We start from the raw sequence: 14,728 nt of genomic DNA on the forward strand, positions 1-14,728 counted from the left end.
TATTATTGACAGGGGACACATGGTTGGCAGGGAGTTCTCTAGGGCATATATCCAGGGTACATAAAAATGTTTGGCTATTTTCATAGTTGATACAATTAAAAACAACAAGTGAGGGAGTGCAGAGTTCCTAGCCAGGGGAGCTCTATCATAGTCCCTAAAGGAACAACAACAATCCCCCAAGTGCAATGGCAAAGAACAAAAAAGAAGGAAGTTCCAATAATGAGCCCCTGATACTAATGACTATGTTTGTGAGCCTATGCACCTGAAGTAAGAACAAGGCCTAGAGCTGCAAGGCCTAAGAGTTACCTCCTGAGAGCCTCCATGTTGCTCAAATGTGGCCAGTCTCGAAGCCAAACTCAGCATGTAAATGCGTTGCCTTCCCCCCAGCGTGGGACATGACTCCTGGGGATGAGCCTCCCTGGCACCAAGGGATTACTACCAAGTAACAGCTGATGATGTAACTAGAAAATGATCTTGAATAAAAGGGTCAACTTGGACCAGCAGAATATCTCAATCTACATATAATACCAGGAGTTAAAAATGCTTTTTGACCTGAATCAAGGGGGAAATGGTAAGAACAAATGAGTTTATATGGCTATGAGTCTCCAAAAAGAGCTGGGAGGTTATCAGAGGGGTTACTTTTATGCACACCTGAGCAGAGTCCCAGAGTCAGATAAAGTAGATACAACCCTGGGTGTTGGTTCTTCTGAGGGCTATAGAGACCCACAGGTTCTATGGTCATGGCAGATGGAGTTCAGTGCCATGTCAGTTGGCCCTACTTTGGAGTTTGTGTTTCTGTGTGATGGAGCTGATCATACGTGATCTTTGTTCATAAACGTCTCCTGTCACTTTTACCGGAACTGTAGTTCATGCTGGGTTTAATATATACCCAGGGGACCTGAATCTCTGGACTGACCATGTGATAGCCAGGCCCTGAGCCTCAACAGACTTCAGCTCCTACACTCTGGTTTACTGGACTTACCCCACTCAGCTAACATGGAGTTGAAGAACGTCAACCACCACACCAGGGAGCCAAGTATGCCTACAACTGAAAGCAGGAGGTTTGTATCCAGCATCAATGTGGAATCTAAGCCCCCTCTTGATATAGATGTGGAGTGGATACAACCATTCGAAGGTCCACAGGATGGAGGAATAGAGTATGGATTAGAGTGGATTTATTGATAATCTATTCATGAACTATTGTGATTAGTAATTGAAGAAAATGTGGCATTGGTGTGGAGAAAGTGACCATGGTGGCTGCTGGAGGTTGGGAATGGGAGGATAAGATGAGATGTGGGGGCATTTTCAGGACTTGGAGTTGTCCTGGGTGGTGCTGCAGGGACAGTTACCGGACATTGTATGTCCTCCCAGGGCCCACTGGGTGGAACATGGGAGAGTGTGGGCTATGATGTGGCCCATTGACCATGAGGTGCAGCAGTGCTCAGAAATGTATTCACCAAATGCAGTGAATGTCTCATGATGATGGAGAAGATTGTTGTTATGGGGGGAGAAGTGGGGGAGGGAGGTGAGGGGTATATGGGGACCTCATATATTTTTAATGTAATATTAAAAAAATAAATAAAGCCAAAAATGAAAATAAAAAGAAACAGTGTATTGCCGGCAGACTTGGCCCAGTGGTTAGGGCGTTCGCCTACCACATGGGAGGTCCATGGTTCACACCCTGGGCCTCCTTGACCCGTGTGGAGCTGGCCCATGCACAGTGCTGATGTGTGCAAGGAGTGCAGTGTTACGCAGGGGTGTCCTCCGTGTAGGGAAGCCCCACGCGCAAGGAGTGTGCCCAGTAAGGAGAGCCACCCAGTGTGAAAGAAAGTGCAGCCTGCCCAGGAATGGTGCCGCACACAGGGAGAGCTGACACAGCAAGATGACGCAACAAAAACAAACACAGATTCCCGTGCCACTGACAACAACAGAAGTGGACAAAGAAGACACAGTAAATAGACACAGAGAACAGACAGCCGGAGTGGGGGGATGGGGAGAAAAATAAATAAATAAAGCTTAAAAAAAAAAAGAAACAGTGCATTGAAAATAATCCATCACACTCCCTTACATCTCTCTCAATGACCACTCAATTGTTCTCCAAAAAAGAGAAAACAAAACTCATCTTTATAGTAATCTTTTCCTTACTTTGTTTTTCCTTTACCATCTAAATACATATCCTTAAATATTATGGTTTTTCCCTTGTTTGAACTTCATATAAATGGGATCCTATGATATGCACTCCTTCGAATCTACCTATTTTCACTCAAGATTATGTTTATGGAATTTATTTATGTTGTTGTATGTGGCTGTAATCCATTAATTTCCATTGTTGTAGACCAGACACAGCTGCCATTGAACATAATCACAAACATCTGTTACTTCTTGTCGATGGTTGCTATTATGCTACAACAGCAGAGATGAATAACTATGGTACAAACATAAGGAATATAAAGCCTAAAATATTTACTATCTGATCCTTTACAGAAAGCATCCCTTGCTGTGGACTATTTCATTGAATGACTACAACCTGATACGTTAATCCATTTCGACACTGATGTACATTTGGGACTTTCCCCCAGTTTTTGGCTGCTATGATTCACATGCACATAGTCCTGTTATTTATATTGCTAGGTCATAAATTAGTATCTTTAATTTTGCTAAATAATGCCAATATTGTTTTGTTTTCTCATTCTGTTGGACGTGCAATTGTATCTCATTGTGGTTTAATTTGCATTTTTTTTGATTACAGGAAGATGGATTACAAATGAGGTTGGGCATATTTTATGTGGTTATTGACCAATTGGATATCCTTTTTTTGTAATATACCTGCTGGAATCTCTATATTGTTTATCTTATCAAGTAGTTTGCATTTTCCATGTTGATTTACAAGAGTTATTGTTACAAGGCTCTAAGCTCACTCACCATTACATGTTACAAAGATGCTCATGTATACTGTGGCTTTCCATTTCATTATCTTATGATGTCTCTGCAATGACAGATATTATTAATACTAATACCTGATTTGTCAACCTATTCTTTATAGTTATTGTTCCTTATGTTTCTTTAGAAAATATCTCCCTAACATAAAAATGTATATAATCTCTGATTTTTAGAATTTTTCTTATTTTGACCTTCATACAAAGATCTAAATTCACTGGAATTTATTGTTGTGTATGGAGCAAAGTAGAAATCAAGTTTCAGTTATTACTTCATATTGATATCCAGTTGATCCAACACTATTGTAGGAAGAAAAAACTTCTCTTTCATGTCCACTTAGTCATAAATCAAGTGTACATATAAATGTGTTTTTCTCAGTTCTCAATCTTATTCTATGAGTCTATTTAATGTCTTTGCATCAATGCACATTACACTGTTGAAAGGCTGGACAAAATGCCACATTATAGGTCTTGAAATGTGGGAGAAAAAGCCCTTGCCCCTTTTTCTTTTCAACTTGTCTTGGTTATTCTTAGGTTTCAATATTTCCACATGCATGTATTTTCGATTCACCTTGCCAATTTACACAGAAGAAAAAGTCTTCAATAATTTAAGTTGGAATTAACATTGATTATATAGGTTATTTTGCCACAAAATGATATTTTTACAATACTGAGTTTTCTAATACACAAACATTGTTTTGCTCTTTAGGTCTGCTTTAATTTTCCCCAAAAGTATTCTACAGTTTTGTGCATAGAGTTCATGCAAAATTTTTGTTAGATTTATTTCTAGGAATTTTGTTCTTGTTTTTATAAATGCCAATGTAAATTATACATATACATATAAGCATATACATTCAGATAGATATACACACACACACTTGTTCAGTGAAGTTGAGTTTTAAAATTAAACTTTTGTCCAGAGTTTTGTTAAAAATTTAATTACAAACTCTAATAGTTAAATCATTTTTCTCGCTTTTTATATCCAATTATATAATTTGGAAATAACTGCATTTTTATATTTTCCTTTTTGTCCTTACTGCTTTTTTGTCCATTTCATATGAATTTTCAACTTTATTGGAACATAATTGTTTGTCATATAGTCTTAAGAACTTTTTAATGGATGAAGAATCTGAGGGATGCTCTCTTTTATTTTTGTGATATTGTACATTTGTGTTTCTTTTCTTCTTGCTTTGGGTGCATCAATTTTATTAATCTTTTCACAGAATCAAATATTGGCTTCAAAAACCTTCTCTATTGAATCTTTGTTTTATATTTCACTACTTACTGATGCTTTATTATTTCTTATTTCTCTTTAACTTCAAACTGCATTTGTTTTTCTGTTTTTCTTAAAGTGAATGCATATCTTGTTGATTTTCAAATGTTCTGATTCTTAATACATGGATTTAAAACTCTAAGTCTACTCTATGTGGTGATTTGCCACCTTTTGGTTTTTTTTTTTTTTCAATTTTACTCAGTCTAAAACACTTTATAGTTTCAATGATTATTTCTTCTTTGAGCCATGGATTATTCAGAAGTTTACTAATTAATTTCCAAATGCAAAGAAATGTTTTAGTTGAATTTTTATGATTGCTTTCTAGATTAATTGAACTGTAATTAAAGAACAGGCTCTATGTGATAGCTATTGCTATCAATAGACATTTTGTTGAGATTGCTTTATGGACCATTGCATAGCCAATTTTGGTCAGTGTTTCTTGTGAGTCTTCCAAGAATGCTCACATTTTAGTGGCTGCATACATTGCTCTATATATGTTCCTTTAGTCAAAGTTTGTTAATAGTATTCAGAATAGTCTCTAGCCATGATGAATTTTCTGGGACCTTTCTAGGAATTTAACTCTTTTTATCCTTTTCCCCTTACTTATATTACATTGTTGCATTCTCAACAAGGGGGGATGATCTGAATCATCTAACTTTACGGTTAATGGAAAGAGAAATCTACTTAAATACACTTGTAAATTCCATGAAGTTCTGATTATTTATTTATACATAAAATGTATAATTAATTGTCAGTTGTGTTTGTGGTTTGGCTCTCATTAAGAACAGACAACTTTTATTGCTAATGTATTACTTCTCCTTAAGGCATATTGATATAATAAACTGGAATCAATCACTGTCACTTTGTGATATCACACATGTATCTCAATATATCTTTCATATTAATGAAGGTAAAGCATTAGGGAAATACGGTAAAGGTGTGGACAGAGAAGTAAGAGGAAAACCAGGTGATTTTGCTATTACACAATTTAAAAAGGAAAAGTAACTAGCAGTAGGGAATGAAGGACTATATCAAATCCTACAAGGACATTTCATACACTTAATCCTGGAAACAGCCAAATGTAATATACAATTAGGAGGGCATTTAATATGTTTGACAGAACAGCTTCAGAGGGATGCGAGGATTAAAATTGAAGACTTAATGGAGTTTAATCAACTGCAAATTTAACAAAAGATGCAATTTTTAATACTAGTGTGAAATAAAAACTTTCATAAAGCCTAATGGAAAGGAAAAGAGAGAAACAGAATTGTCTCTGGAAGAAGATCAGAACAAAAGGTAGTATGTTAGAACAAAAGAAGAGAGGAGGGAGGAGGAGATGGACTGAAGAGGTGGCTATCTTCTTGATCTCTTTTAGAAAAATGGGTCTGGAAATATCTTACCTCTGCTCTAAAAATATCTAGTCCAGAGTCCTTGTGCCAAATGCTGCCACCAGCGATGGTCTGCTTAATAATTCCTTGTACCTGGATGCTAGTTCCTCTTCTATAAATAGCTTTTCTTTTCATCGCAGAGAACTACAGCTAAGCCTTTAACCCCAGTAGTTGCCTGAAGATTGTGGCTTTTCTACCTAACAACTGGCAAGTCCCCCTTTTCCGACATGAACACCTTTTCCGAAAACCCCTCCTCTTAACTTACGGTAGCATCCTAAACTGATAACTGCATTCCCAGCTGACTCTGAGAACCATGCTATCCCAAACTCTTGAACTGGGTATTTCTTCACGTAGAACTCTGTAATACTCACTGCCTCCATTGGATTTGCTCTATCATCCTTCATTTTGGAACATTTACTTTGAATATTTACCTAGATTCCTGGCAGATATGAAAGCACTTTGATTCATGGCTAACATGTATATTAATATTACTTAGGCTATTGAAAATGACCAAATACATTTTGGTCTATATGATAGACCAAATGTCTACATGATAGTGCAGTTCTTAGACTTATGGAAATAAGCATGAATAAAAATTTTATGCAGGTCCTAAGTTCTGTGCTCATTGTGCCTGACACTGTTGGTTGCTTGCTCAAGCACCATTTCTCCTTTCTGTTAACAGAGTCCCTGTTTTTGGCTACTTTGCTAAAAGGCTTCACCCCATGTTGTTCTGATACTCCAGGGACAATTCTGTTCCCTGATTTTCCTGCTTCCTATTTAGGTGACAGTGTTCATATTCTGGTAATTTGAAGTGAAGGAATATCTGCTGGGGATTGGACTTCAGAGAAAGCTTCTGCCTTTCTGATAAAACATATGCTTCTTTCTCCCTTTTTGTCCCACTTTGAATTCTGAAAGTCTAAAGACATGGCAGCCATCTATGAGAGAAAGGACGAGAAATTTGCCCAGATATATGCACTGCATTGTTAAGCTGCTGATTTCAAACCTACCTACGAATTCTTGTTTTGAGAGATAAATAAATTCCTACTTATTTGCTAAAGCCTCTCTCAGTTAAGTTTTCTGTAAGTTCCGGCTTGCAATATTCCTAATTGACACTACTCTCTCAATTCAGGCAGTCAATTTGAAATCAACTCCGTGGCCTTAAGTCTGTACATACTTCTGAATACAAGTAAACTTGCAAATTAGAGGAAAAATGAAGTCAAATCTTCCAAACACTATTTCTAAATATGTTCAATAACATTTCAGTGGCAAATCTTAGATTAGAAACCTCTTATGATAGCACATAGAAAATATTGAATGCTTTGAAATCATAAACCATAGATATGAACATTTATGTGAATTAAGAAAGAATCCTCTTTCTATAGAGGATCGTAGGAATAAAAAATCATGGGAAATGATTTTGAGTCAAATAATTGAATATATAAATTGGCTAGAATATAATTGAAGAGGTTAACACACTATGTGTGGACTCTACAGATTTTTAAAAGATAGAACATGATTTACAAAAAATATTATTTCATATGAAGGTATTGGCATTGATGAGCTTTGGAGGAGGAAAATTGTGTGAAATAATATCCTATATCTGCTTATTTTATTCTTACCAGACTATGCTTTTATGGGATTTAAATGTTAAAAATGGTAGCTCAGTGTAGAGGATAAAAAATTCCATCTCTTATTATTAAAATTCAAATAGATAATTTTCTTTATCAATATTGTAGACTCTATAAGCCATTTGTAAATTTTTAATGAATATCAATTTCTTTACATATCTAGAGATAGTTGGAGTATTTCTACGTTTTGATTTATTCAAGGAACTTAATTTTCTTTGGTAGATACTGTTTCCATTGTTACAGTTTGACATTCTATCCTTTATATCTAACTTAAGAGCTGGCAAAACTAGCTACAGAATTCCAGGAACTATATCCTAGGATAAAGAAATAGGAGAAATTAAGATTTTTGTTGCATTTTTAATGGAGGGATAACTTAGGTATGAATACCTAGTCCCAGAACCTGGGTCAGTGGCTGAAAGGTATGATTTATCAATTAATGCGTTCAGTTCTTTTTAAATATTTTTTTTCCTTTATTAGAGAGGTTGTGGGTTTATAGAACAATCATGCATAAAATACAGGATTCCTTTAAATCACCCTATTATTAACACCTTTCATTGGTGTTGAACATTTGTTACAATCAATGATAGTTTTTATAATTGTGCTATTAACTATAGTCCATAGTTTAATTTAGAGTTCACTGTTTGTGTGGTGAGTTCCATGGATTTTCTTAAAATTTGTATTCTGTTGCCCATATATACAGTCTAACATTTCCCCTTTTAATCACATTCGGATATATATTTCAGTGCACTTAATTAGGTTCACAATGTGGTATTGCCATCACCATCATCGATTACCGAAACATTTCCATCATTCCAGTTAGGAACCATATACATTTTAAGTCTTAACCTCGCACATTCTATTCCACCCTGTCCCCTGGTAACCTATATTTTAGATTCTTCCTCTGTGAGTTTGCTTACTCTAATGGTTCAATTCAGTGATATCATACGATATTTGTCTGACTTATTTCCCCCAACATACCTTCAAGATTCATCCATGTTGCTCCTTGTATCAGAACTTCATGCCTTTTTAAAGCTAAATAATATTCTATTGTATGTATATACCACATTTGATTTATCCATTCTTCAATTGATGAAGAATCAGTTGCTTCCATCTTCTGCCAATTGTGAATAATGCCGCTGTGAACAACTGTGGGCAAATATCTCTTTAAGCCCCTGCTTTCAATTCTGTTGTGAGACAGGCTGCTTGATGAAAATTTATTTAGGTTTTCAGTCTGATTAAAGGAAAACATTGTTCCAAATCACATCATACATATTAATTTTGTACTAGCTACATTACGGATTCAGTAGCCTTTTGTGAAATAATTGGATAAAATTATGACATTGTCTCTCTAGGAAATTAAGTTCTGACTTTCAAACAACTACTAATTAATTAACAAATTAATTGATTCAACAAAGACTTACTGAGCAACTTCCATGTTCCAGTTTTTGTGCTACGTGATGAACCAGGCAGGCGAGACTCAGATGACCTAGAATTTATGTTCTATGGTCAAAATAAAGACAATATTTTTTATTTTATTATACTAATTTATATATAATATACTAATATATTTTATTTTAGTAATAAAAATGTTAACTTAAAAAATGGTAAACGTTAAATTGAAAATAACACTGATGGTAAACAGGGAATTTGGAAAGCCAGAGAAATCCCAAGAAAGTGATGCACGACCAAAACCACAAAAATACTGAATGGAATTCTTAATTAAACAAGGGGCTGAATAAGTCAATGTTTAAAAGTCCCTTTAATTTAGAAAGAAATTTCCAGCATCGACGTATTAGAAGACTTGTGACAGAAAAAGGCATCTGTCACTCTGAGCAGAGTGCTGCTTTCTGATTTAATTGATCGCTAGAGAAGCCCAAGTCTTGCTTGGGAAAACAGGATGAAAGACTAAAATTTGAGGGCATTTGCGGAAGGCACGTTGAGGAAACGTACGGTAGAGATTTGTCCTCTGTGCTCCTGGCCACATCAACTTGTTTTTAGATGCCCTTTTCATACCAAGGAAATATTCTGCAATGTGTACATAAATGTTGTGACCTGGTGATGTACTCACATTTTTCAAAAAAGGGCAGGCAATCGAAAGCAGTAAGCCCAAACAATCAGAGCCAACTTGGTACTGAGGCCAAAAATGTTGGCATTCTGATGTCTGCCGCAGAGTTTCCTACATGAATCCCATGTAGCGTCTTCTCTGGAGTTTACCCCTTTCTGGAACCTCTCTCTTTCTCCCTGTACCAATTCCCTGTGAGATATGATACTCCCATAGACTTTACTTAACTTTGATGTGGTGATTAGAGGAAGAACCTTTGTCACGGTTCTGTCAATTGAAAACTAGCTGCAGGCCAAACTTTTCTATAATGAAAGAAAATATGTAGGGCATTTATTAGCTAGGGATAAATTCTTAGCCAAATATTCAAATTGGCATGAATTTGAAACAAACAGGGGTCTTTTTTTTTTTTTTTCCTAGAGCATTGGGTTTTAAGTGTTTTAAGTACTATAGTGCATATAGTAAATAGCACTTTGCAGGACAATATGTGGGAGAGTGTTTTATTATCTTTCCCACAAGTTGTAGCCTAAAATTGTAAAAAGAATGTAAGCTTTGCATTCATACAGATCTGACTTTAGGTTCAACACTCACGATTTATTGACTTTAAAAAGTAGCATGTTAAGCCTCAATAGCCCCCATTGTATAATGAGTACAGTACTTCCTGCTACAGATAGTTGGAGGATTTGATGAACTAACATACCTGAAATGCTTAGTACAGAAGCTGGCAATTGCAACACACTTATTAAAGATGAGTCCTCTTTCTTGGTCCCGGCGAAAGAGCTCTGATTTCCCTTTTTGTAATGCCGTAATTATGACAGGACATTTTGCAAAATTCTGTCTATGCGCTTTCATGTTTTATTTGGGTTCACAGCCTTACCAGTTTTCTTTTGGAGGCAAAGAAAAATTCTCACACTTGTTTTAAGCATGCTACTGAATTTTTTGACGACTTTGTGAAGAAGAACCAAGTAAGAGCCACTAGTTGTATAAGTATTCAATGAGCTAATAGTAACCAGTTTTTGCACTATTTAATTAACATGTCCCCTTGATATTTGGTATTTTATCTGGAAAAAAATGTCCTGAGAACTTCACTTGGGATGCTAAACACAGCAGTCAAGATGAAGTGAATAAGCATGGTACAAATGGACATGTTTTAAAAGACATCTGAAGTGATTAACCTTGATTAGATTATTGGGGAAAATTTTATTTTTGGAGATAAAAGTGAGAGTGGGCTTTTGAAACCTTTTAAGGTACACCGGTCGAGTCTAAACAATTGGGACAACCTTGTCCACCTACTGTGCTGGACACTGAGGTAATGCCTCACATATGTGCCCTCTGTGACAACCTAGAGCTACACAGCACAGACTGCATCCCAGAATTCTAGATATTCTTAATAGTTTAAAAACTCCTCCACATTCTCCAGTAAAGGTCAGAGGTCAGCTACAAACAAGTCTTAGCCTCCTTTATTACAAGATTTGTTTTCTGTTAAGTAGAGTTGCTACAAAGAAGATAGTAAGGCCACTAGAGTTTTCTTTTTTGTAATGATAGTTTTATTCAAAATTATGAAGTCAACTTTAAAAAGTGAGGTGCCTTGAGGCAGTAGTTTGAAACAGTTTAAACTTACTGAGAATTTCAGCAAAGGAAGCAGCTGTGGTACTGAGGAAAGAACAAGAACTTTGACATCTACAGAACTGAAAGCACACCCCAGCTCTGCAACTTCAGTTCCTTGTGCCTCCATTTCCTCAGCTCAGCTGTAGGACGTATCAACACTTAATTGATTGAGTGGCTCCTGGTCACACCCAAGATAAATATGATTTTTTTTTGTGAGCCATAAGCAATATACAGATATTAGGGATGGACATGAGGCTCAAAATGTCCTTTCCTATTCTTCCTGTATTTAAGGACTGATGCATGCCATTCACTGATTCATTCAATGAACATTTATAGAATACCTGCTATATACCAGACACTATACTAAGTGCCTTGGCTACAACAGAGAAAACACTGGCAAGGTCCTCATTCTGATGTAGCTTCAGCCTGGATGAGAGAAATAGCTCAATAAAAACAAAGAAAAAAAGCATTAAAAATCCAACAAATTAGATAATAGTAAGTATAATGCAGAAAGTTATAGAGAAAAATGATAGAGGGTGATGGTAGCTCCTTTGGGATTAGAGCGTCTAAGGAGTTCCTCTGAAACCTGACAATTGTTCTAGTAACTGAAAACCAAATGCCGAGGATATGGTCACCTGGCCATCAGTAAAAGGGACTTTCTAGTTTAATGTAACAACTAATTCACAAAAATAGGGCATAAACAAACCTGTAGTCTGATCGCATTTTGGTTCTGTGTGTTCACGTTCAAGAGAAAGCCTGCTAGTCTGCATGAGGAGAGGTCTGAGTTCTGGACTTTCTCTGCCACAGGCAAGTCAAAACGTCAATAAAATTTCAGCTTCCTTGCCTGAAAATGAGAAAGTAAATTATCTAAGTTCACTCCTAGTTCTAAATCCTTAAAATCTATGACACCCTCTATATTCAAGATAGAAACAGTAATTAACTTCTATCCAAGAATTGAGACAATAGACAGAAATATGATTAAAAGCTATATTCTAATTGAAATGGGTAAGTTAACATATATATATATTATAGTTTGGAGTCCAAACTTTAGACCACTTAGCCCTGGGGAAATTAAGAATGATAGAATAAAGACAACCCCAGTTTTGTGCATAAAGACTTCTCTTTGATCTATGTAAGTTTAAACATTACCTCATTCAACTTTGCAATCAATACATGAAATAGAAAATTGGAGTTACTTCTCTCTTTAATCTAACTCTTTGACAAAGTCATAACTGAGCTGTGATATATATCAAAAACAGCCAAAATGAAGGGAAGCCTGAAATGACTGCCTTTGTAAAATTAAGAATGAGGTTTATCGGTTATAATAATTTAATTTAATAATATGTGATAAATAAAAGCTTTGCAATTCAAAGTAGTCACAAGTAACATTTAAACATAAAAAGCCAAATATTTATTTTACGTATGTCAACAAAATATATGCATGAATTATGAATATTTAATTCTTCCCCACTTGGCGTTTGAGAACTTACTTATCCATATCATACAATTAACTGGTTAATTTTTAAAATTAGAAATGGTTATGGGATCCTATAAATAGAACACATAATTTGAATGAAAATTCAGAGATTATTTTATATTACAAGAGAAAAAAGGATCAAACTGAAATATGAAGAAAAAAATGCTTAAGATATATTCTAGTAAGGAAAGATTCAAAGTATGTCTACAATATCAGAGACTGCCTGGCTTCATTTTATGCAAAGGGTGCAAAGGATTTTTATTTCCTGATGAAGAATGCTTTCAGCAACACACAGTTTTTAAATATGTTCCAATTTCCACATCAGAGCATTCAATTTGTAATTGCTCTTCATGATGAATAACTAAGAAGATTGTTTTGCCATTACTATTCAAGTGATTCTGGGGCCACTGAATGCCTACTTTTTAATTGGAGAGCATGTCCACAGCTTTTAGCTATTGAACACATTTTTTAAAAATTACTGAGAGAGAGAAAAAAACAAAAAACTACACAACTGTATTCGAATGACAATTACACAAATTACTTCCAGAACATTCTGGGGGCAGTTTAGTAAGTGACCAAAGTAAATTATCTCAATTCAATTACCAGAAACAAGGTCCCAGAGTTCTCTTTGGCATTCACTTGGCAGAACTTGTGAACTATGTTCACACATATGAAAGTGGCAAAACTTCCTCCATAGTACCCTTCAGTTCACTTTACACAGAGTACACACGGCACAGCAATTTAAAGAAGCTTCCAGATATTTGATTTTGAAGACTTCATAAAGCTAGGCATAGAAAAGTAGTATTTACCTAGCAATAGTTTAGGGGAATGATATTTAATACCCCAAAAGTACCTGGGGTAAAATCAACTATCTAACTTGGCCGCACCTGCTCAGAAGTTCCTAGAGGATCCTTAGGAGAAGGAAGTTGAAGATCACGTTCCAAGATCATTCTTTCAAGCTCTGTAGGGGAGGAAGCCTTTTCTCCTGGCATTATTTAGAAATTTTAGAATGGACCAAAGACAGGTGAGAAGGGACCTGCTGGAATGGCCTCAGGTCTAAGTGTACAAGGGATTTGCCTCTGTCCTTACCTTAACTGATGTTTAAATACTTAGTGTCAAAATTCAATACAAATAGCCATTCTTTACTTTTTAAAACACTTTGCTCTCTGGACGAACTTTTCTAATTTCTTTCTAATTCGCTATCTGTTTATATGCAGTTTGTTTTTCAAGTTCCTCTTCTCCATGACCCACAAATGATGGTGTCCCTCAACATTCTTTTCTCTACCCTAGTGATCTGATCTGTATCTCTCATTTTAAAATCACCTAAATATGTTAACTCCTAAATATATGTCTCCAATAGGGACCTCTTCACAGTTTGAGGCCCATAGTCAACTGTTTTAATGACATATCCACTTGGATACCTTCTAGATGTATCAAAATGGAACAATTCATAATCACTTTTACCCCACTTAAATTTCACTTTGTCTAAAAACTTCTGTATATAAATGCAGGAAAGTCTATATCCAGTTATGATGGAATGTCCTTAGGAATTTCAATACTTCTCTTAAGATAACTAGCAAAATTTGGATAAAATAGAAAAAAATCTATATGTATAGGAAAGCTGCCAAATTAAGCAGGATTTACAGTTCAAGAGCCTATAAATGAAGTTCAAGAACATGAGGATGATACTCTTGTTCTCTCTAGAGGCATTTTCAAAATTTGTAAATTCTGAAAAACAAGTAACTAAGAAGCCAAACAAAGAGCTGCTATAAATCATAATAACTTCCCAACAAGGCTGAGAAGGTGAACATTGGAATTCTGAATTTGTGAATAGTAAAATGTTCTAGTAGTCCTGTTATGCTCTTAGTTGGAACCCTGGTAGTCTACATTCTAAGAATGGGGATAAATTACATTTAGACAGAGCCTTACACATATTGCAAATCGCACTCAAATTAACTCAGTGTCTGATTGAATTAAGGTGATATTCCCACATTCTTTTTGGATATCTGGCCTAGGTATTAGAGTTACCAGTTGGTCTCTTAAATAACTATTTTTAAGAAATAGATGATGAGATGGATTAATGTAAGAGATATAGTAAACTTGGTAAAGTGTCAATCAAATAAGAATTGAAGAAGGAAAGGCAAGAGAGAATAATGTAGAGGCAATATTTGAAAATACGATGGCAAAACTGAAAAAAAATAAAAGGCAAGGTATAGATTCTGAAAGCTCAGTAAACCCCAGTGTTTAAACACAGTGACGACCACACTTAGTTACACCAGGGTCAAATGTCTAAAAGCCAAAGACAAGGAAAATCATAAACACAACCAGACATAAATGACACATGAACATCAAAGGGGCT

At 35.5% G+C, this 14,728-nt stretch overlaps 1 long non-coding RNA gene across 1 annotated transcript in view; it reads right to left on the reverse strand.

The window, feature by feature from the left end:
- Window positions 1–14,728, reverse strand: part of LOC139437576 (uncharacterized) — a 39,227-nt gene that overhangs the window by 17,482 nt on the left and 7,017 nt on the right. The window contains exons 2-3 of the long non-coding RNA XR_011647404.1: window positions 11,599–11,736; window positions 8,647–8,725 (exon numbers count right to left, since the gene is read on the reverse strand). This is a non-coding gene — a long non-coding RNA (uncharacterized lncRNA). The remainder of the gene's footprint in view (window positions 1–8,646; window positions 8,726–11,598; window positions 11,737–14,728) is intronic.

This window comes from Dasypus novemcinctus, chromosome 25 (assembly GCF_030445035.2).
Source record: "Dasypus novemcinctus isolate mDasNov1 chromosome 25, mDasNov1.1.hap2, whole genome shotgun sequence".
Taxonomy (NCBI): Eukaryota; Metazoa; Chordata; class Mammalia; order Cingulata; family Dasypodidae; genus Dasypus; species Dasypus novemcinctus.